The sequence below is a fragment of the Bufo bufo genome, chromosome 1, assembly GCF_905171765.1.
Source record: "Bufo bufo chromosome 1, aBufBuf1.1, whole genome shotgun sequence".
Lineage (NCBI taxonomy): Eukaryota > Metazoa > Chordata > Amphibia > Anura > Bufonidae > Bufo > Bufo bufo.
This window is the reverse complement of record NC_053389.1, coordinates 743,278,208-743,302,768: the sequence shown is the minus strand read 5'-3', so window position 1 is coordinate 743,302,768 and position 24,561 is coordinate 743,278,208. Positions and strand designations below refer to the sequence as shown.

The 24,561-nt window shown below is 45.3% G+C and overlaps 1 protein-coding gene across 3 annotated transcripts in view; it reads right to left on the bottom strand.

The window, feature by feature from the left end:
- The window catches only part of SLC23A2 (solute carrier family 23 member 2), a 120,954-nt gene that overhangs the window by 85,599 nt on the left and 10,794 nt on the right, over positions 1-24,561 (bottom strand). Inside the window, exon 1 of one of the 3 annotated variants that reach the window (XM_040414461.1) lies at positions 12,040-12,125. The exons of the other annotated variants lie outside the window; for them this stretch is intronic. The gene's annotated coding sequence lies outside the window, so the exon portion shown is untranslated. Of the gene's footprint in view, positions 1-12,039; positions 12,126-24,561 lie in introns of those variants that run through there. 3 annotated transcript variants of the gene reach the window in all.

The window sequence follows — 24,561 nt, the reverse complement described above, 5'->3', positions numbered from 1 at the left end:
TTCTCTTCAGCCAAAAATCCTGAACACTTGCCGGAATGCCGAATGCAGCATTTTTTTTCCATTGGAGTGTATTAGTGCATTAAAATTGCCGCATTGACAGATCCGGTCTTCCGGTCTGCGCAGACCTTTAAAAATTTTAAAAAATAAATACCGGATCCGTTTTTCCAGATGATACAGAAGAGACGGATCCGGTATTGCAATGCATTTGTGAGACAGATCCGCATCCAGATCCATCTACATATGGTTTCCGTTTGAATACAGATTGCCGGATCCGGCAGGCAGTTCCGTGCAAGTGTGAAAGTACCCTGATTTCAATAGTATATTCCTCCTTTTTTTCACATTAGTAATATAGTACCTTTGCATTCCTTGTTATTCATTTTCCCACCAATTATAATTTTTTTTAAATGTAACAACTTTATTAGTATACAAAGGAGTAAGAATACACAAATCAAAATTAGCATTTAGTATAGTTAGCTTACTCCATTTTCTCCCCCAATCCCATTTTTACCCCCCACCTGCGATGCCTCCACTGCCCTACCTCCCCCTCCCCCCTCAAACAGAGTAGGGGGAAGGGAAGAGAGAAGAGTAGGAGGAACGAAAAAAAAAAATATATAGCACATTGTTAAATTCAGCATAAGAGCCTATCAGAACTTCCAACCTTCCCATATCTTATTCCATTTTCCTAATCCGCCTCTGTGCTTATAGAGAATCCGTTCATAGTTTTTGATCTTATTAACCAGATTTATCCAGTTATTTACTTCAGGAGCATGGCGTGCAAACCAACTACGACTGATCAGTAATCTGGCCAGTAGTAGTATTCTACCCAGTAGAATCTTTTGGTTTACTTTATGATGTTTGCATGGCCGTCATTACACTAGTCAGACAGCGCGCATGCGCGGGATTTTGAGTGTCTGAACAAGTGAATAGGGGAGTGGCTACAGTGCTGAATAGAAAAACCGCTGGACTCAAATCAGCTCATTAGCATGCGGCGCGTGGCTTTTATGCGTGTATATTATGAGGCTAACCGCTTGTCACACCACTAAGTGAATAAATCTAAGGTACTTTTTAATAGTTAATAATTGTATATAATGAGTTATATTATAATCAAATACCCACATGACAGGTTTCCTATAAAGGCGTCCTCTAGGAATGATTTAAAATGGCCGCCAGGAGCCTGTCGTAGAATGCGAGCAGGACTGGTTACCTCCACTCGCAGAGTTGTCTAGGGCAGTGTTTCCCAACCAGTGTGCCTCCAGCTGTTGCAAAACTACAACTCCCAGAATGCCTGGACAGCCTTTGGCTGTGCGGGCATGCTGGGAGTTGTAGTTTTGCAACAGCTGGAGGCACACTGGTTGGGAAACACTGGTCTAGGGAAAGGATGAGGGGGGGGGGAGATGAGGGGGCAGAGCCTCACTGCTCTACAGTACATGGTAAGGAGTTGATCCTGCCTATGATATGCCATCATGGCTGAGCAGCCTGATATGTAGTATATGCAAGTGCCAAACCATAGTGCGGCCCGCCCCTCATGCCCCTAGGCAGTTCTGCAAATGGAGGCAACCAGTCCTCCTCACATTCTGGGACAGGTTGCTGGCGGCCATTTTAAATCATTCCCGGAGAACCGCTCTAAGAACCAAACTAGGCTGTATTCTTAAAAGGACCTATCACCTCTCCCTACATCTTAGTAAACACTCATCTGCCCTATAATATAACAATTCTGGAACATATTTTCTTCTGACTCCGTTCTGGGCTGTTCCTCTGTTATTCCTCTGGAATATTTTTTATAATAAATTGACAACTGGGTGTTACCATTCCCCTTGTAAAAGGGGGTGTGCTAATGCATAATCTGTCTTGAATGGATAGTGTGACAATCTACGGACACCCCCACCCCCATAACCGGTAAATACCCAGTTGGCAATTTATTCATAAATTTGTAATAGGAATAACAGGGGAATAGGACAATGCAGAGTTAGGCTTTATACACACAACCATATTTTTTAACAAATTTGTTTGTATGGGGTCATACACGCTTCGGTATTTTTTTGCTGATCCATGTTGCCGTTCCACAAAATATAGGAAGAACTCTTAGGCCCCTTTCACACGGGCGAGTATTCCGCGCGGATGCGATGCGTGAGGTGAACGCATTGCACCCGCACTGAATACCGACCCATTCAATTCTATGGGGCTGTTCAGATGAGCGGTGATTTTCACGCATCACTTATGCGTTGCGTGAAAATCGCGGCATGCTCTATATTCTGCGTTTTTCACGCAACGCAGGCCCCATAGAAGTGAATGGGGTTGCGTGAAAATCGCAAGCATCCGCAAGCAAGTGCGGATGCGGTGCGATTTTCACGCACGGTTGCTAGGAGACGATCGGGATGGAGACCCGATCATTATTATTTTCCCTTATAACATGGTTATAAGGGAAAATAATAGCATTCTGAATACAGAATGCAAAAGTAAAATAGCGCTGGAGGGGTTAAAAAAATAAATAAAAATTTAACTCACCTTAATCCACTTGCTCGCGTAGCCCGGCATCTCCTTGTGTCTCCTTTGTTGAAGGACCTACGGTGAGCATTAAATACAGTTACAGGACCTTTGATGACGTCACTCCGGTCATCACATGGTACGTCACATGATCTTTTACCATGGTGATTCCCAATGGTAAAAGATCATGTGACGTACCATGTGATGACCGGAGTGACGTCATCAAAGGTCCTGTAACTGTATTTAATGCTCACCGTAGGTCCTTCAACAAAGGAGACACAAGGAGATGCCGGGCTACGCGAGCAAGTGGATTAAGGTGAGTTAAATTATTATTATTTTTTTTTTAACCCCTCCAGCGCTATTTTACTTTGCATTCTGTATTCAGAATGCTATTATCTTCCCTTATAACCATGTTATAAGGGAAAATAATACTATTTACAAAACACCGATCCCAAGCCCAAACTTCTGTGAAGAAGTTCGGGTTTGGGTACCAAACATGCGCGATTTTTCTCACGCGCGTGCAAAACGCATTACAATGTTTTGCACTCGCGCGGAAAAATCGTGGGTGTTCCCGTAATGCACCCGCACATTTTTCCGCAACGCCCGTGTGAAAGAGGCCTTATTCTGGTCCATATTGCGGATGAGAATAGTCCTTTCTACTGATGGGAGTGTGAAAAAGGAAGAGTGTCTGTATTTTGTGGACTGAACTAGGGACATGGCAGAGTGTGGATGAGGCCTTCTAAGAAAAGATGCGTCAGAATTCCTATATTAGGTGGAACACAACACGTCAGGAGAGGTGACTGGTCATCTGTATGACTAGGAGCAGACCGGTGTGAGACAGACCCAACCTTCACTACTGCCAGTGTTCTCTGTCTGCACAGCGCTCCAGTGTGGAGACTGTAGGAACACTCATCTCACACGCTTTTCACCCAAAAATAACTTAAGTCAGAATGACCCAGCAAAATGAAGTGAGACAGCAGACAGGCAGACGTTCGCCTATCTATAGCAGTGAGAACCTTGAACACATTACTGTATTAGTACTAACACAATGGCCCACATTTATTAAATGGCTGAAATGCTGGATGATCAATGTGTCGCACTTTACAAACACGTAGTCCAACTTTACTTCATTTTATAGTTGGCTTACTTTGCTTCAGAATTTTGTGCCAGTTTTTTTGGTGCAATACATAGTATCGTAAACCACACCCTCTTGCTTAATAAATATATCTAAAATGAAATGCACCAAAAATGTGCTGCAGTTTCTGCCAGAGTTCAGGCACCAAAAATGTGCTGCAGTTTCTGCCAGAGTTCAGGCACAGCCACATGTGCATGACAAGCTGCAATTCTGTAGTAGTAGTAGTAGTAGTAGTAGTAGTAGTAGAGGGTCAGCCTTGGACTTCTGTTGGGGATTCAGCAGCATATTTTTCAAACAGAAAAATCTGTTGTGTAAACATATCCTAATACCGCTTTTAATATTTCCAAATCTGAGACAGACTCACCTCTGTTCCTGCGCCGGTCCCTGCCATTCAAGTCCCCACTAGGTCTGCAGCTGTCAGATGCTGTTTATTGTTCACATGATCGCTGTAACCAATCACTTGCCTCATGTAACCACTAAAGCCTAATTCACACATCAATGTTTCACGGACGTGTGCTGTACGTGTTCTCCATGGACAGCACACGTCCCCATTCATTTTAATTCAGACATCAGTGTTTTAGCACTGTCCGTGGGTCAGTGTTTTTAGCACGGATTCCTGCTCTATTTTGTCCATCACATCCATTATAGTCTATAGGTCTGTGAAAACCACAGATGCCATCCATGTTGCATCCGTGTTTCACAGATCATTAAGAAGAGATGCTTTGAAAATTATTTTTCAGCTGTTCAGGGTCAGTAAAACACGGATGCAACACAGACAGCAAAAAAGGGACACACGGACCCAACATGGATCCTTCACGGACAGCTTCACGGATGCATCACTGACCACCTGCTCACGGATTTGAGCACAGACAGGGACATGTGAAAAAGGCTTAAGGCCAGCGACTGGACTGATGGACGACCACCGGGGATAGGAGCGGGTATCTGCAGATCGCTGATGACTTTACAATAACTCTCTTTAATGGAACCTCAAAAGTGGTGTAAATCCGCCTTAGCAGCCGCACGGTTTCCTAGCAGGGCTCGCTGGGACTTGTTGTTCCTGGATGGCCAGAGAGCTACCACTGAGTTAAACAGCCAAATCTGATCAGAGAGGTGGGAGGTGCAGACGCCTAGTGAGAGAATGTCTGAAGCTAGACTGATCCACAGATTAACACCAAGATCCCATTAAGCTTCTTGAGGAGATTTACGTCTTGTGTGTGAAGGGGCACGGAGGCGGCCCCCTCCATCCCTGCTCTGGAGGTGGCAATATCCTGTCCTTTGTGGAATTGTACAGAAGACATATGGTGACTCATCACCAGGATGAATCAGTGACTTAAAAAGGGCCATTTCCTATATCCCAAGTTAACCCCATCATGACCACTATTCAGTGCAGTATCTACTAAGGATCACTACTGTTGACAGGTCTTTCACAACTGATACACAAGGTTGGCAGCGCCAGAGCCAAGAAAAAAAAAAAGTGTCTGTCAGTATTCACTGCAGTACTAGCATTAGATTCCTGAACCAGAAAGCCCTGGATAAGTCATGAGTGCTGCAGTCTATGGGATTGTCAGTGAACATTAAAGGATAACTGTCTTGTATTATTATTAATATTTTATTTTTTTGTATTGGATTGTGGTGATTAATATCACCTTGGTGGCCCTATTTCAACTTTTCACTGTGTATTTATTACCCCTTAATTGCAGATTTTTGTTCCCTGTACTGCCTACTTTTACCTGTGCTTAAAATAGGGTTGCTAGGCATGGTCCGTCTATCTGTTGAAGGACGGAGCACGCAGCGTGCAGGGTCACATTACTGACATCCAGGGACTGTAAGTAAATGATTAAAGCCAGGTCCTCCCCAGCAGCTGATAACAGTGTCTGCGCTGTGTGCACTTCTCCCTGTCCCTGCGCTTGGCAGACGCTCCCTCACTCAGCAGAGCTGGAGAAGGCAGAGTTGGAGCAGCGCAGACCAGGGAAGGGAGATCTGCCATCTGCTCAGGGTATAAATGAAAGCAACATGTGGTAAGAGGACCCCTTTGTGCTGCAGGAGATTAACCCTTTAGGGGGGAGGGCTCTGGTTACTGACACTTTTGGGGGGCAGGCGGGATTAGCCTCAGGGTGAGGGCAGTGGCGGCCATCTTAACTGAATAGTGAAATTGCAGTTTTATGCAGACTGGTTGCTAAGGGCTGAATCTTATTAAATATGGGGTAAGTCAGTCTAATAGTAACTGATTCTGGAATATCATGTAATTATCATGTAATTAGTAACTACATATATGAAAATTGAAATTAGGGTCTAAATGTGACAGTTATCCTTTAAAAAAAAAAGTGGCAAGTTGAAGAATTCGGACCCATGGCTGCCACCTATGGGGGCGTGATCTCTTACAATTGAAGATCATGTCCAGTCCACTGGATATTATCTTTCACAGGTCTGTAACATCCCGGCCTCACTGTGTCAGACTAAACATTTCCCTGCCAGGGGAAGCTGGAGCAGGCACCGCACACATGGCGAGGCGTGAAATGTCACCGCCTGTCACATATGCCGATATATAAATATATCGGGCGCAGATACAGCCGGCTGCTCAGTTCTGTAGAAAACGTACACTATCCGAATCCAGCGGGACGTGTGATCTAAATAGGGGGGCCTGTATTCTGCCAACCCACTGCTGCGGATGACTCCAGGTACAGAAGCCAGATATTGTATGGTAATGTTGCAGCAAGACAGAACGCGGCACAATGTGCACAATGTCAGAAGGCTGACATTACGGCCAAACATTACAAGGCGGCTGTGGCACTATTTACGGGCAGTGCCAACCAGTTTGCTTGGAAGCAACGCTTTTGGGCCAGTGGTTCACAGGGCTCAAGAACCACGCGGGGTAAGGCGGTGGCACCCACCACGCCCCCCAGTACAATCTTCTGACATTTAGGCTTCGTACACAAAACCGTATTTTTCATCCATTAGTATTTTTTGCTGACAGCAATCATTTCTATGGGGTCACGCACATCTGTATTTTTTGCGGATCTATGTGGTCGTTCCGCAAATTACAGGACATGCCCTATTCTTGTCCGTATTGTGGATGAGGATATTCCTTTCTATTAACGAATGAACGTGGAAGGTGTCCATATTCTGCGGATCCGTCTTCTATACACTGAAATACGGATACGGTCATGTGCACAAAGCTTGAGCTGAAGGTGCACAGTAAGGGCTCATTCAATTTTGCGGATCGGATGCAGACCCATTCGTTACAATGGGGCCTCAAAAGATGCAGATAGCACACCGTGTGCTGTCCGCATCCGTACTTCTGTTCCGTGATCCCGCAATTGTGGACAAGAATAGGCATTTCTACACAGGAGAAAGACTATCCAATCATCAAAATGCGGAACGCACACAGCCGGTATACAATTTGTGGACCGGAAAAACGGATACGGTCGTCTGAATGAGCCCTAACTTAAAGGGGTTTTCCAATTAACAACATGCATGACCTATCCACAGGACAGGCGACCACCACTCCATTCACTTGTATGAGACCAACAGAGACCACAGAGCACTGCGGAAGTAAATGAAGCGGTGGTCACACATGCCATTCACACAGGGGACTCTGAGATCCCGTATTCATGACCCATGGGGGTTCCAGTGGTCAGACCCCCAGCGATCATACCTTTATGTCCTATCGTATGGGACTTCTATTATTTCAACTAAAGGAAAAAATGTGCATGTTGGAATTCCTTGAAGTTTTTCCTCATATAGAATAGATGATGCAAGAATGTACCTGCAACTTTTACGTAACCCACATACAACTTTTTATCGCCTTGTTGCTTACTGAAAGTGAAGTTCCAGTTATTATTAGGCTACTTTCACACTGGCGTTTTGGCTTTCCGTTTGTGAGAGCCGTTCAGGGCTCTGACCAGCGGTCCAAAATGGATCAGTTCAGCCCCAATGCATTCGGAATGGATAAGGATCCGCTCAGAATGCATCAGTTTGCCTCCGATCCGTCTCCATTCCGTTCTGAAGGCGGACACCAAAACGCTGCTGTCAACCTGACGAAGCCGAGCCAAACGGATCCATTTTCTATGACACAATCTGGCACAATAGAAAACGGATCCGTCCTCCATTGACTTGGCTATGTTAAAGATAATACAAACTGATCCGTTCATGAAGGATGCATGCGGTTGTATTATCTGAACGGATCCGTCTGTGCAGATCCATGACGGATCCGCACCAGTAGCCTTAGGCGACTGTAGTTAGCAATTCCTTAAAAAGGTTTTCCGGCAGTTCAATATTGATGACCTGTCCTCAGGATAGGTCATCAATATCAGATCAGTGGGGTCAGACACCCGACACCCCTACCGATCAGCTGTTTGAAGGAGGCTGCAGCTCTCACTCGTGTGCACAGCGCTGTACACTGTATAGTGGCTGTGCTTGGTATTGCAGCTCAGGCCCATTCAATTGAATGGGACTGAGCTGCACTTAGGACATGTGACCGATGAACATGACGTCACTGGCGTAGGACATCCTGTGAGAGCCAATGTCCACATTTACTAACATTTTTACCACAGCTCCTTTACAGATCCATGTGTCTCCATGGCAACAGACAACAAGCGAACACTGTACAGTCAGCTCCCTTCTGTCTGTACTTTAGTTCACGCAGATGAGTCGAATGCGCATGGGCCGGCTCCCTCGTCAAGGCCGGTGACAGTAGTCCGCACATGCGCCTGCGCGAGATTACGGCACTGAGAAGAACTGACGTCAGGGATAGTGGAGTGAATAAATTAAGTGGTAGGCCGTGCTGGGCTCCGGATCGATGGGCGCGGCTGGACTCCAATATATCGTGGGACAACCCCTTGGGCTCCTGACAGAGGCGATTTACATATCAATAAGATCGGTTTTTATAAGAATCTAACACACACAGAGCAGTAACAGTGGGGTCATTTTAAACACTGCATGGAGACTAATGGGCACATATAAATATCGCTATATCGTTAATCCCGGTGACAGGTTCCCTTTAAGACAATTAGAAAATAGTTGTGAAGGTGATCGTACTATTTTAGGATACGCTCCCTTTACAGCGAGGAGTAAAAGTCAGACGTGAATGAATCAAGCTCTGCGACACACAGGACTATGTTAAGGACGATAGCCTCTGGGGTCAGGAATAAAGTAATGAGTCGTTCGCAGTGAATGGAAGGTGTAACGAAGGAGCCAGTCTGTCAGCAGTATGCCATTCATTTACCAGAGCGTCGCTCCTTTTAAGCGTTGCCAGGATACGAGGATAAGAAACAGGAAGTGTCCGGAGACTTTAGAAGCGGCTGTACACATGGTGTGGGCGTGCAAGCGTACATCACAGTCAGAGAGAGGGGATAGAAGACCAGGGTTTTCTCAGAAATCGATTGCTGCAATCCGATTTGCAACATCTCTTGTGGTTCAAAAGTTGTCAACACAGAAAGTTCAAAGCTTCAAAGTTCTCTTGTTCAGCACCAGAGACAACACAGTGAACAAGGCAAATAGCTGTGCATCACAGGGAACGTTCCCGGCTGTTGTTGCCACTTTCTGTGTCAATCATTTTTGAACCACAAGATACTGCAATCGATTTCTGAGAAAATTCTGGTCTTCTTTGATATGCTACATGACCCCCTTCCCATTGGAAAAATCTGCCCTTGATCCAATATGGCGGCTGGCTTTCAAGATGGTGGCCATGTTCCGGACAGAGTCTGAAAGATAGGCCCATATTATATATATTTTTATTATTATTATTTTTTAGCTAACCTCATTAACCAATACATTCGGCAAAACACTGCAGGTACGTGTAAGAAGACTTCCCCAGGGTTATTTAGCGCTCCTTTAAGTAAGAACGGTGACATGTATATAAGAAAAAACTAGATATGAAGGTAAAGAACTGGCAAACTGGCCAACATATGCCAAGGAATGGCACGGTACATGCATACCGTGGATACATCACCGACTGGCCCCGCACAGAACATATTGGGAGACATTCATCAATAATGGCCCAATTTGTGCCAAAACAAATACTAACATTACAAATCAAAAGTGGCGAGTTGTTTCACCTCATATCAGAAGATTTTTATATACCGTATATTTTTTTTTAACTGGAATGCGCCATTTCAGCCACCCCCTGCCGGACCGCACTTGCAATTTCTGAAGCATATTGGCGACAAGTCACATCTTTCTGCCATAAATGCAACTTTTTACACAAAACGCCACCACGTAAGCTGGCTTAATTGTCCGCAACAATTTAAGCCATTTCTGCCCATAAGAGGATGATAAATGAGGCGTAATAAGCGCCAATTTGATATTTATAACTCATTTCTGGCGTGATACATTCTTCATGGTGAACAATCTGGAGAAAGCAATTGATATATTTGGCGCAAATCAAAACACCATTCTTTTAGGTGCATTTTACACCATCATTCTGGTGCAAAATGTTTAGTAAATGTCCCCCATTTTCTTCTGCTGGCCCTCCTTATAGGACAGCCTACTGAGCTTTAAAGGGAAAGAGTCACCGAAAAGGTTTTCTGATTGCAGATCGATTTATTCTACTTTCTGAACATGATTACGGGGGCGGCCATCTTGCCTGAGCTGATCTTAACAGTATTTGAAGCTATGTTTTACAGCAGCCCCATGGGCCTCAAACACAGCAGACTAGAGGGGACTCATTGGGGGTCATTTATTAAGGCTTTTTAGTTTCTTTTACCCTGGCGCATCTTTAGTAGTCCGTGCGCCTGCTGAAAAATCTACACCCGCCCCTGGCTGGCATTGTTTTTAGGCAACTTTTGCACCTTTTATTCTGGCGTAAAATTAGTAAATTTGCCAGGACCTCCTATGTGTCGAGCATGGCGTAAAAACGTCCGTGCGAAAACTATTGCTGTATGGGCATTTAAAAAGTCGCAAAATGGGGGTGGTGTGACCATTTTACACCAAAAAGAGGCTTAAAACTGTTTAGTGAATGACCCCCATGGCAGAGCTTTCTCGGCATGCTCTGTGACCTGTGCAGAGGTCAGGAGGGAGCAGACAAGCTGTGAGATCGCCTAATAAGCATCAAAGAGAACCCAATAAATAGAAGTGCATGAGAAGAGTGAAGAGACCTAAAGTGCCACGAAATGAAGATCATGTGAGATCAAATGAAAATCTATAACACAAGAGCAAAATAAAAAACTATTATAGGCAGAATAAGCCACAGCGTAATATTCCAAAGACAAGAAACACTATTAGCATATGTAACGGCTCCTCACAATGAGAGCGCCGTCTTCATCGGGGGTTACCTGCTTCAAAGACTTGCACTGCTCCTACGATAACTGTTTTGGAGCATTTTTTCTTCCACACATTGCGCTGGTCCCCTGTTATTCCTCTTGGAAACATAAGAATAAACTGACGACAAGGTGTGCGCCTAGCACTGTAAGCACTAATTGGACAGTGCTCGTGTGGAAGGAATTGCCCCATGACAAGGTAAAGGGTAACAGCTTGATGACAATTTAATTTCTAAATTTCCAGGAAGAATAGCAGAGGAACGGCACAACATAGATCGGTATATAGGGTCGGCCACTGTATATTACTAGTGGCACATGTGCTGGGAATAATACGTAGCTGGTAATCTATCTCTTATGTAAATCATATATCTATCTATGGAACATCTCTCTATCTCATCTATTTATCTATCTCTATCTCCTACCTATCTGATATATCTATCTCTCTCCTATCTATCTATGGAACATCTCTCTATCTCCTATATCTATCTACATACCTACCTACCACCTATCTATGCATCTATCTCTCTCACATATCTATCTATCACATACCTACCTACCGATCATCCATCTATATCAGTGATAGGCAAACTGCGGCTCTCCAGCTGTTGCAGAACTACAACTCCCAGCATGCAAAGACTGCCTACAGCTTTCAGCCTACAGCATGGCATGGTGGGAGTTGTAGTTTTGCAACAGCTGGAGAGCCGCAGTTTGCCTATCGCTGATCTATATCTATCCACCCTGGAGCCATGAGATTGCCTCCGTTGTTACTACTGATCCTACAGAAGAAGACAGCAGTGTGACACAGCAGGCGGTATATTAAGTCAGTCATGGGGCAGGGAAGCGTGAGAACGGTGCCCTGTAGAAGCCTCAGCAACACGCCGGTGTTGTGTAACACAGTATATATATATATATATATATATATATATATATATATGTATTACACACTGTGCATACATCACACACATACATATGTGGTACATCAGTGAGGTAAAAGCTGAAGGGAGGCACATGCCCTGCGATATTTTACCTCATCACTGCTGCCCACACCAGGTGCCAGTCACATACACTACACAGCACTAAAATGAAGCCGGGGGAGAAAAGAAGGCGGCATTCTGAGGCCAGAGTAATGGGCTAGAAGGGCACAGTGAAGCATGGGGGTCTCACCTTGAAGGCAGGGCACTGCTCGGGAGGCACGTGTGTCTCCGCTGAGGATCGCTCCTTGTCTGTGTCATTATACAATAGCACATGCCGGAAGAGAGACTGCAGCATTGCATAAGGAGCCGGACAGTCCTGGCCCGCTAACGTCACTGCAGTCTCAACTGCCTCAAGCATGCCACCATGTGGTCAAAGAGTGGAACAGCAGCGTCAAGCCCTGCACGTTTCTAATCTTTTTCCTGTTTCAATTCTGCCCTTTTCTCAAGATCTCAGTTTGCCGTCAGTGAATGGGAAAATTTACACACAGAAGATGAAACCCTGTAGATACATAAAACTATTGGCAGCTAGAAAAATAGGGCAGCCATATAAATCTCTCAGCTGCCATGTACCAGTGGTGGTTATATACTGTATATCAGCCTCATAGAGAACTGTATATCCCTCTCACAGGGTTACCTTAAAGGGGTATTCCGGGTGTAAGACATAGGATAGGAGATGTTACGGCATACAAGGCAATGCTCCAAACTCCCGAACGGAACCTCACGAATAGCTGCTAGCAGACGAATAGGAAACACACCCAAGCGGCTTACACTCCTAGCAATCAGTCTCTAACAGCATACAGTGAATCTCCCCCAAGAACGAGACGAGGCTCCGTGTTGAGGGCCAAGCAGTGGTCACCCAGAGCTGTGGGTTTATTGATCTTATATAACATTGGTACACATCAGTACCACCCACAGGGTTTTGTATTAACAACCAATAAACATGTACAATACACTCAGACACTCCTACACAAAATCCTCCCCTCTGCCTGTGATACAATTACCTTACACAATGGGTTGATGTAATTATCACAGGCAGGAGAATACACAATGTCTTCTGTCCTGGAGACAACCGAGGAGTAAGTCAATTATCTCTCAGGACAAAGGGAAATCGCCAATACACACGTGGAGACAATAGGACATACATCACTACTCAAATATACAATGTCCCACCCTTTACAGTACACATAGACATTTAACATATCCCAAAATGGCACGAATTAGACCAGGGGTTCAAAAGTTAGTAAAAGTCCTTTATGAACATAGGAAGCAAGGCTTTTCTGCCCAGAACCAGTTTTTACAGAGTTAGGCCGAGTTCACACGAACATGTGTGACCCGTGCCCATGCTGTGGCCCGCAAATTGCGGGCCGCAATGCACAATCGCCGGCCGTAGGTCTGCCGCATCGGATCGCGGACCCATTCACTTTAATGGGTCCGCGATCCAGCCGTTCCGCAAAAAGATAGAGAATGTCCTATCTTTTTGCGGAATGGAAGTACGGGACGCAACCCCACAGAAGCACTCCGTATTCCGGATTTGCGGACCCATTGAAGTGAATAGGTCCGCATCCGTGATGCGAAATGCACATGGAACTGTGGCTGTGTATTGCGTGTGTAGTTCGTGTGAACTTAGCCTTAGGCCTCATGCACACGACCGTATGGCTTTTTCAGTGTTTTGCGGTCCGTTTTTCACGGATCCGTTGTTCCGTTTTTTGTTTCCGTTGTGTTTCCGTTTTTGTTTCGTTTTTCCGTTCCGTTTTTCCGTATGGCATATACAGTATACAGTAATTACATAGATAAAATTGGGCTGGGCATAACATTTTCAATAGATGGTTCAGCAAAAAACGGAACGGAAACGGAAGACATACGGATGCATTTCCGTATGTGTTCCGTTTTTTTTGTGGACCCATTGACTTGAATGGAGCCAAGCACCGTGATTTGCGGACAAGAATAGGACATGTTCTATCTTTTCACGGTACGGAAATACGGAAATACTGAAACGGAATGCACACTGAGACACTTCCGTTTTTTTTGCTGAACCATTGAAATGAATGGTTCAGTATATGTACCGCATACTGAACTACAAAAACGGCCAGTATACTGAACGCAAAATACTGTCGTGTGCATGAACCCTTAGGCTGTGTGAGATAATTGGCTTAAATGGGTGTGGTAAGCCAACTAGGTACAGCAAATACCTCTATTCACAACAGCAAAACTACACAAAAATACATAACTCCTATCAAACTGAACAGAACCCCCACATTCAACTTATCCCCAGATGGCTTGGATCTGAGAGCTCAGTATATCCGAACAGCGCTCAGATGCCACAAACACAGTCAAATCGCCATGGGGTTTAAGTTTAGCATGGGCTGATGAGAGGGCCCATAATCCTGGGGCAAGAGGCTGGCAAACAGGCCCCTCCAAAACCCATTGGCGAGGTTAGTTTCGCCACAGGAGATAACTATTGGATCAGGGCCCCACTAGCATAAGAACAGGGACCAGGTGACTTGCGGGGTCCCCCAAAATGAATGGAGCAGCAGATTGGGAAAGTACACCGTCACTCCAGTCACCTCTATGGGACTGCCAGATATAGCCAACCGTGTGAACATTTCCATAAACTGAAATGCTGCAACTCGTCAGCGTTTACGCCACGTGTGGATGAACCTTTATTGTCCGATCAGACCAAATCCTCCTCCTCCTATCACAATTTTGTGAACTGGGGTGCTCATTTCCCTGATCTCAATAGGGCATACGGTATGTATATAAGGTTTAGGTACCACTACTTAGGGCTCATGCACACGACCGTGTGCTGGCCGGGCCTGTGCTGCAGAACGCAAGTTGCAGTCCACAATGCATGGGCACCAACCGTGGGGCAGGCACATGCGCCTCGCAGGCCCTTTCACTTGAATGGGGGCGGCGATCCGCACCACAAAAAAGTAGTGCACGCAAATTGCGACCCGCAATGCACGAACACCAACCGTGGGGCAGCCGCAGTGGATCGAGGAGCCATTCACTTTAATGGGTCCGCGATCCGCCCGTTCTGCAAAAAGATAGGACATGTTCTATCTTTTTGCGGAATGGAAGTACGGGACGGAACCCCACGGAAGCACTCCGTAGTGCTTCTGTAGGGTTCCATTCTGTGCTTCCGTTCCGCATCTCCGGACCCATTGAAGTGAATGGGTCCACATCCGTGATGCGGAATGCCCACGGAACGGCGCCCGTGTATTGCGGATCTGCAAATGCGGCAACGGGCAGCACACGTTCGTGTGCAGGAGGCCTAATAGTCATAGAGAACAGCAACAGTAATACACTTCAAGGAGTCCGAAAATGTCCTAAAAACAGATGACCCGGCCTGTATCGCCTGCAATGTACTTATCTTGGGCACTGTGGCTACGAGGAGGTCAGTGGTCAGACTTATGTTGGGTCGTATTTAAAGCTATTTTCCAGCTTTTTACATTTTTTTTCTCCAAAAACTAGGAATAGCCTATAATATACTGAATTAGACCTCTTGCACACGAAAGTATTTTCATTCCGTTTCTGTTCTGTTTTTTTTTTTTCAGACCGTATACGGAACCATTAATTTCAATGGGTCCACAAAAAAATGGAAGGTACTCCATGTGCATTCCGGGTCGCAAAAATAAAATAAAAAACATGTCCTATTATTGACCGCATTACGGACTGTTCTGTTAGGGGCCAGCTGTTCCGTTCCGCAAAATACGGAATGCACATGGACGTCATCCGTATTTTTTGCCGACCACAAAATACATACGGTCGTGTGCAAGAGGCCTAATACTCACCTTGCGGATCGGCTGCCGACACTTTCCTGGTTCACCACTTGAGTCTGTATCCCGGCCTCTGGCGGTGACATTTCTACATGGTCACGCGGCAGCAGTCACATGTGTCAAAACATCACAAATACAGGATACAGAGGCCATTAGGAGACCTGGGAAGCAGCGGGAAGGGATCGGAGCGGCGAGTATCACTCCGGAGGTTACTTTAAACCATTCTAAGCTTTTGGTCAAAAATTTCTACAGAATCTGCTCTCCTGCTGAGTGTTGTGAGGAAACACATTACCAGGCAGCATCATGACAAAGACACTAGGTGTTCCCACTACCTGGATACAATGATTCATGACATTCCCTGCAGCCAAAGCTTTTGACCCATTTCTTTTTTGTGACAGTGCAGAAAAATGACCTTCACAAGTTGCAAGCAGTAAAAAGGGGTTAATTGTGCGGATCACAGCCCCCTGTAAGAGATCGGGTGCTGCCAGGCAGCAGTCATGTACACAGTTCTTAGTATATTCTAACTTGAAGCGTCCCCATCACTATGGGAACGCCTCTGTGTTAGAATATACTGTCGGATCTGAGTTTCACAATGTAACTCAAATCTGATGGTATATTCTAACATAGAGGCGTTCCCATGGTGATGGGGACGCTTCAAGTTAAAATATACCATCGGATTGGAGAAAACTCCGATCCGATGGTATATTAATAGGGACTCCTGACTTTACATTGAAAGTCAATGGGGGACGGATCCGTTTGCAATTGCACCATATTGTGTCAACGTCAAACGGATCTGTCCCCATTGACTTACATTGTAAGTCTGGACGGATCCATTTGGCTCCGCACGGCCAGGCGGACACCAAAACGCTGCAAGCTGCATTCGGGTGTCCGCCTCCTGAGCGGAATGGAGGCAGAACGGAGCCAAACTGATGCATTCTGAGCGGATCCGCATCCACTCAGAATGCATTGGGGCTGAACTGATCCGTTCGGGGCCGCTTGTGAGAGCCTTCAAACGAAACTCACAAGCGGAACCCCGAACGCAAGTGTGAAAGTAGCCTAAAAAAGGGGAAGCCAAGGCAAAAAAATAATTGACATTTCCAATCACCCCATATCCTGATCCATTTTTCCTCTATACTTCTTTGTTTATAAAGAACCTTTTTGTATCTTTTAATCTTGTTAACCAAGTTAAGCCACATGATCACATTTGGAATATCCCGTGAAAACCAGACCCGTGTAATCAAGAGTCTTGCCAAAAACACTACTTTTATCAAAATAAATCTTTTTATCTTTATGACAGTTTACCTTGGAAAGATCGCCCAGTATCCATCATTCCACCATGAAAGGAATCACTACTTTCAATTTTTGGGTAATAAAGTCATCAATCGCAGCCCGATATTCTTTTAGTTCAGTACAAAGCCAGAACATGTGCATAAAGTCAGCTCCCGGTGAGTCACACCGTGGACAATTAGATGTATTAGGCCAAACTCTATGTAAAATATTAAATCGAACTAAAGCGTGATTAAAGTTGTGGGACACTAGTCCTAAATTGGACAATATGTTCTGCCAATCCTCTACTTGTATATAGTTGAACATTAAGCTCCCCAAGCCCTTTGTCCAGGAGAGCAGATGTTATTGAATAGAGCTTTAAATAATAATTTATAAAGTTGAGCAATCTTAACCTTGTGCCCTACATTCCCCATTAGTTGATTTAAAGGTGTAGAACAAGGATCAGTAACCTCCGGCACTCCAGCTGTTCTGGAACTACAACTCCCAGAATCCTCTTTTCCCTTCTATAGGAGTTACAAGAACTGGCGAGTAAGTGTGCATGCTGGGAGTTGTAGTTTCACAGGGGCTGGAGTGCCGAAGGTTGCTGATCCCTGGTGTAGAAGGGTCTACATCTTAGGGCTCATGCACACGACCGTATGTATTTTGCTGCCCGCAAAAAAACAGATCCGCAAAAAAAAAAAAAATTTATAATACGGATGACATCCGTCTGCATTCTGTATTTTGCAGAACGGAACAGCTGGCCCTTCATAGAACAGTCCTATCCTTGTCCGTAATGCGGACAATAATAGGACATGTTCTATTTTTTACGGAACGGCAATACGGACATACGGAAACGGAATGCACACGGAGTAACTTCCTTTTTTTTATTTTTCGGAACCAACGAGGTGAATGGTTCCGCATACGGTCTGCAAAAAAAAAAATATAAAAAATGTTCGTGTGCATGAGCTCTTCTAAAGACTTTTCTTTAACAGTGTGCCGTGCCGAACGCAACTGAAAATACCTAAACCGCGATAAGTTATTATATTCTCTCTTTGTGCTAACTCCAAAAATGAAAGCATTCCTCACTACCTGTGCTACATAAAAGATATTATTTTTTTGCCAATACCAATCCCCTACTAATTCATCTAGAACCTGTAAATAATAATTGTGCCAAAGGGGCGTACAAACCTAAAAATCCCTTTATTCCCAACCAACCTCTGAGATTACACCAGGACTTACTAAACTATTTCCCAACCTCTCTGCAGTCCTGTTGTATATTAGATAATTGCCCGGATTCCAATGGGGTAAACATGCAATAATAGGAAGATCTACTCAACAGGGTCCTACATCGTGGACTTTTCTTCCGTTCACAGTATAGCCATAACTGTGCAGATATAAAGTAAACCTTAAAATATGGAAGATTCAACCCTCCCATTTCTATTGACTTATAAAGATGTTCCACTTTAAGACTTACACGCTTTCTTCCCCAAATTAGATCATTAATAATTCTCTCAGTTAGTTTAAAAAAAAAAACTGTATCCTCAATCCATATTGGGGAGTTCCTCAGAATGTATAGGAACTTAATTAGGGATATTCTATCGGCTCTGGATAGAGGGAGTCTAAGCCACGTCGCAATTTTAGATCTCATTTTACTTATCAATGGAATCAGATTAAGGTGCAAATAATCTTCAATCTTAAGAGATATCATCATACCCAAATATTCAAAGGAATCAGAAATCTTCAAGATGTTCAGGAGCCCTTCATTGGAAAGCTGAAGTCTGTCTATGGGCATAAGAGTGGTTTTTGACCATTTAATATCAAGACCTGAAATAGCCTCCCTATATTTACGGTAGAATTCATATGGGAATCCATCTGAACCAGGGGAGGAGTTTCCCGAACAAGCCTTTATTGCAGCCTCTAACTCCTGCAGGAGTTCCGAGTGTCCCTTAGGACTGGTATAGACATGGAATCCAAATATGCATCCATCATTTCATCTGAAATATTCTTATCTGATTTATATAAATCGCCAAAGTACTTAACAAGGATTCCTTTTATAGATTCTTGATCTTCTATAATTAAACCTTCAGCTGAACGAATGCTTCCTCTCTCTTTTTTGGCCCCGATTCGAGATCATCCTGGCCAACAATTTCCCTGGGCTGCCCAATTCGGCAAAATATTTTTATCCCTCAAAGAAGAGCCTCTGCTGAGCCTTCTCCAGAAGAAAATCGGAATATGCCTTGTAACGGCATACAAGGGAATGCTCCAAACTCCCGAACGGAACCTCACGAATAGCTGCTAGCAGACGAATAGGAAACGCACCCAAGCGGCTTACACTCCTAGCAATCAGTCTCTAACAGCATACAGTGAATCCCCCCAAGAACGAGACGAGGCTCCGTGTTGAGGGTCAAGCAGTGGTCACCCAGAGCTGTGTGTTTATCGTTCTTATATAACATTGGTACACATCAGTACCACCCACAGGGTTTTGTAAAAACAACCAATAAACATGTACAATACGGTAAAACACTCCCACACAAAATCCTCCCCTCTGCCTGTGATACAATGTCTTCTGTCCTGGAGACAACCGAGTAGTAAGTCAATTATCTCTCAGGACAAAAGGGAAATCGCCAATACACACGTGGGGACAATAGGACAGACATCACTATTCAAATATACAATGTCACAACCATTACAGTAAACACAGACATTTAACATATCCCAAAATGGCACGAATTAGACCAGGGGTTCAAAAGTTAGTAAAAGTCCTTTATGAACAAAGGAAGCAAGGCTTTTCTGCCCAGAACCAGTTTTTACAGAGTTAGGCTGTGTGAGATAATTGGTTTAACTGGGTGTGGTAAGCCAACTAGGTACAGAAAATACCTCTATTCACAACAGCAAAACTACACAAAAATACATAACTCCTATCAAACTGAACAGAACCCCCACATTCAACTTATCCCCAGATGGCTTGGATCTGAGCGCTCAGTATATCCGAACAGCGCTCAGATGCCACAAACACAGTCAAATCGCCATGGGGTTTAAGTTTAGCATGGGCTGATGAGAGGGCCCATAATCCTGGGGCAAGAGGCTGGCAAACAGGCCCCTCCAAAACCCAGTGGCGAGGTTAGTTTCGCCACATGCCTGACTTGCTTTCTCCATAATTTCTCTATTTTCTTCTGTTTTATTCTTGGAAAATTCCTTGGTGGCACCTACCACTAGTTGTTTTAAATCCCTCTCTTTCATGCCATACCCCTTTCTTAGATTGGAAATGTTACTAACAAATAAGCCCCTCATAAAAGCCTTAAAGGCGTCCCATACCAAAAACTGACAATCTCCTGTTCCATCATTTTATGATTATCCATTATAGAGATCCAGTGGGGATTTTATCTAATTGGGGGTCTTACCCAATATTTGTTATCCAGCATGACTACTTCAAGAGTAAATGGCACATGGTCCGATAAAGCCCTGGCCTCGTATTTCATCCGCTTTATACATCTAAGATAAATAAAAACTATCAGAGCCAGAAATATCCTAGACACGGAGGTTCCAGATTTGCTTACACACAAATACGCTCTTTTCCCCTTCCCTAAATACCCGCATACATCAACAAAGCCAATGGGGACCCCTGTGCATGAATATAGGTGTCTCCCCCATTGAAATCCTATCAATTCCTGGATTAATGACACAATTAAAATCCCCATTGACTATTGAGGGACATTCAGGCCATTGATCCATGAAAGTTAAACAATTAAGTACCTAAAAAGAAAATGGTGGAGGAATATAAATAAAAGCCAGAATACATAGTGTTCCAGCAAGCTTTCCATAAAGAAACACAAATCTACCTTGCTTATCGATAGAGGATGCCGGGCAGACAAAAACACTGTCACTCCTCTAGAATAACTAGAGAAAGTGGAGTGAGAAGTCTGCTTGGCCCGGCCCCTACCGATCCGTCTGTCTCCTCAGCGAGATGAGTCTCCACTAAGAAAACAATCGCTGGTAGGTGTCTCTGTACCAAATCAAGAACCGCCTGTCTTTTTAGCTTATCCCCCAAACCTCGAACATTCCAAGTTAGGATTTTAGTTGACATCAAACCAATCAATAGATTTCCAGAAGAAAAAAAAATACACTATTCAACTTCCCCACATCCCATCCACTCCTCCAAAGAGACGCACCACAATCCATCCTATACACCCCCCGAAACCTCTTGATCCGACACATTATTGCCCCGGATCTCTTAACCAAGACCACTCCTCCCCCTCTCCTCCACCCGCACCACTACCACAAAGAAAACATTTAGGAAGAGAGCGCCCATATATTGTTCCGGTCAAGCAAGTCTGTCACGAGACCAGGGGTATCAAATAAAAGAATTTCCTCATTGAAAATTATCCGACGTTTAGCTGGGTAAACAAATGAGCACTTAATGTCCCTTTCTTGCAGCCATTTTCTTTAACTGTAGTAAAACTAGGTCTCTTTTCTTGGATCTCTTTAGAAAAATCGTGAAAAAAGGACATTTTACTTCCATTATATACAATAGGAGTGCATTCCCTAGCCCAGGGCTTGACAAATTTCCTTGGAATCTAGGAGCCAGCTAAAAAAGTTAGGAGCCAGGCGGAGCCGCGTCATAAAGCCCCCAGTAGGTGCCCCCATAGTGCTTCCCCCCCACTTCTCCATAGAGCCCCCCAATAATGCTGTATACCATGTTACATATACCGCCGCTCCGTCCCCGGACCCTATTGACTATAATGGGGACGGGGGTGGAGCTCCGGCGCAGCATGGCAGTTCGCGGTGAGAGGCCGCCGGACTAAAAAGTTGGACATGCAGTACTTTTACCATGCACTGCCGTGCTGCGCCAGAGCTCTGCCCCCATTATAGTCAATGGGGACAGAGCTGCGGTCCGGCGAAACAGCGGAAGGACGGATCCGACAGGGTGAACAGCCTGCCAGATCCATCCTGCCGCAAGTGTGAAAGTACCCTTAGTTCTATAGCTACTGAATGAGACAGGAGAAGGGATGCCTTTAACATATAGATCTCCTTGAGAAGCCAATTTGATCCTAAAGGGTTAATTCACACTGTAATCTAAACTGTGTCCTGTCACTGCCTTATCACTGCTGCAAAAGCATCAGCACAGCCTCAGTGTAACCTGTTCTTTTAACTCAAAGAATCAAATGAGTCACTTAGGGCTCTTTCACACTTGCGTTATTGTCTTCCGGCATAGAGTTCCGTCGTCGGGGCTCTATGCCGGAAGAATACTGATCAGGATTATCCTAATGCATTCTGAATGGAGAGTAATCCGTTCAGGATGCATCAGGATGTCTTCAGTTCCGGTACGGAACGTTTTTTGGCCGGAGAAAATACCGCAGCATGCTGCGCTTTTTGCTCCGGCCAAAAATCCTGAAGACTTGCCGCAAGGCCGGATCCGGGATCAATGCCCATTGAAAGGCATTGATCCGGATCCGGCCTTAAGCTAAACGTCGTTTCGGCGCATTGCCGCATCCGACATTTAGCTTTTTCTGAATAGTTACCATGGCTGCCGGGACGCTAAAGTCCTGGCAGCCATGGTAAAGTGTAGTGGGGAGCGGGGGAGCAGTATACTTACCGTCCGTGCGGGTCCCCGGGCGCTCCAGAGTGACGTCAGGGCGCCCCAAGCGCATGGATCACGTGATCACATGGATCACGTCATCCATGCGCATGGGGCGCTCTGACGTCATTCTGGAGCGCCCGGGGAGCCGCACGGACTGTAAGTATACCGCTCCCCCGCTCCCCGCTCCTACTATGGCAACCAGGACTTTAATAGCGTCCTGGGTGCCATAGTAACACTGAAAGCATTTGGAAGACGGTTCCGTCTTCAAATGCTTTCAGTACACTTGCGTTGTTACGGATCCGGCAGGCACCTCCGGCAACGGAAGTGCATGCCGGATCCCAACAACGCAAGTGTGAAAGAGGCCTAAGTCGGATCTTTAGATTTTTTTTAACCTGTGACTCATTCGATTCTTTCAGACTCCCTGTACTTGTGTCAGTGACTCAGAGCTGCTAGTCCTTGCATTGCCTCAGCTCTGATTGGTTGGTGGGCGGGGAGGGGCTGGCAGAAGCAGCTTCCACTCTAGGATCAGATTACACTCCTCCCGAGCCCCTCCCCTCCCTGCTGCCGGCGTCTCTGCTATTGTGTGCTGTGACGGAGCTGTTTCAAACGGTGCTGCCTCCGGACAGAACGGCAGCTCAGCACCCATCGCCCGGGCACCTTTGAAAACGGGCTGACAAATACCCAAGCGCCAGGACTAAATTCCTGGTCGCCATGGCGACCTGGCGCCTGGGATCTGTCGAGCCCTGCCCTAGCCCGTCTCAAAATCGTATACCTGTCTCGTGAGACCAATATCTTTGCCAAAAGTACCCGTGGCTGCCTTCTCGGGATAGGTTTTCCCCCTGGGACCTGATGTGCTCTTTCCACCAACAATAATGGCGAAAAATGTTCCTTTCCAAATTTCTTAAGGATTAAGGTCTGTATCATTTCAGCAGAGCTTTTTCCTTCTGTGCCTTCAGGTATAATTCTCACATTGCACCGCCCGGACCTATCCTCCAAATTTACCAATTTTTTTTTTAAGGTTATTAAAGGGTTTCTATCACTTGGGATCACATAATTTGATGTCAGACACTAGCGATTTGCTAGTGTCTGCTCTTGCCAACCATCCTAATATAACAGCTTTTGGCCCTGCGGTTTTGATAGAAAACGAACTTTTATAAATATGCTAATGAGCCTCTAGGTGCTATGTGGGCGTCATTAGCACCTAGAGGCTCCGTCTACCTTCATACACAGCCGCCGCCCAGCTCGTCCCTCCAGCCCGCCCATGTCCTCCTCCGTGTGACGCAGCGGCCGAATTCTCGCGCATGCGCCGTGCGCGGCTGTATTCGGCGCATTTGAGATGTCTGAGCTCTGAGCGGTCAGACATTCAATGCGCATGCGCCGAATACAGCCGCGCACGGCGCATGCGCGGGAATTCGTACGCCGCGTCACACGGAGGATCGCATTCAGGAAGACATGGGCGGGCTGGAGGGACGCGCTGGGCGGTGGCTGTGTATGAAGGTAGACGGAGCCTCTAGGTGCTAATGACGCCCACATAGCACCTAGAGGCTCATTAGCATATTTATAAAAGTTCGTTTTCTATCAAAACCGCAGGGCCAAAAGCTGTTATATTAGGATGGTTGGCAAGAGCAGACACTAGCAAATCGCTAGTGTCTGACATCAAATTATGTGATCCCAAGTGATAGAAACCCTTTAACCATCCATACTCAGGGTGGAGATTTCAGTTTTAAAAATTTTAGCTTCATTCTCCCCCACAGATTTTTCTATGGTTGTCCCTTATCTTTGAGACGTCCTCCCTCATCAGTCTGGATTGCCCCAAGTTGCATTGAAATATCTTGGATTAGTTCTCCATTTAAAAAATTTATAAAATAGAACATGTCCTATTGCGGACAAGAATAGGCAGTTCTATGGGGGGTGCCGGCCGGGTGTATTGCGGATCCGCTATACACTATGGACGTGTGAATGGACCCTTATTGTGCCGATTGACAGAGGTTCCAGAGGTTGGAGTGGCCATCAATGTTCTAGTGTCTGATTTCTCCACATATATGTGATGCAGCATCTCTTCCAGCCCACATCTCTGCAGAAAATGGAATAG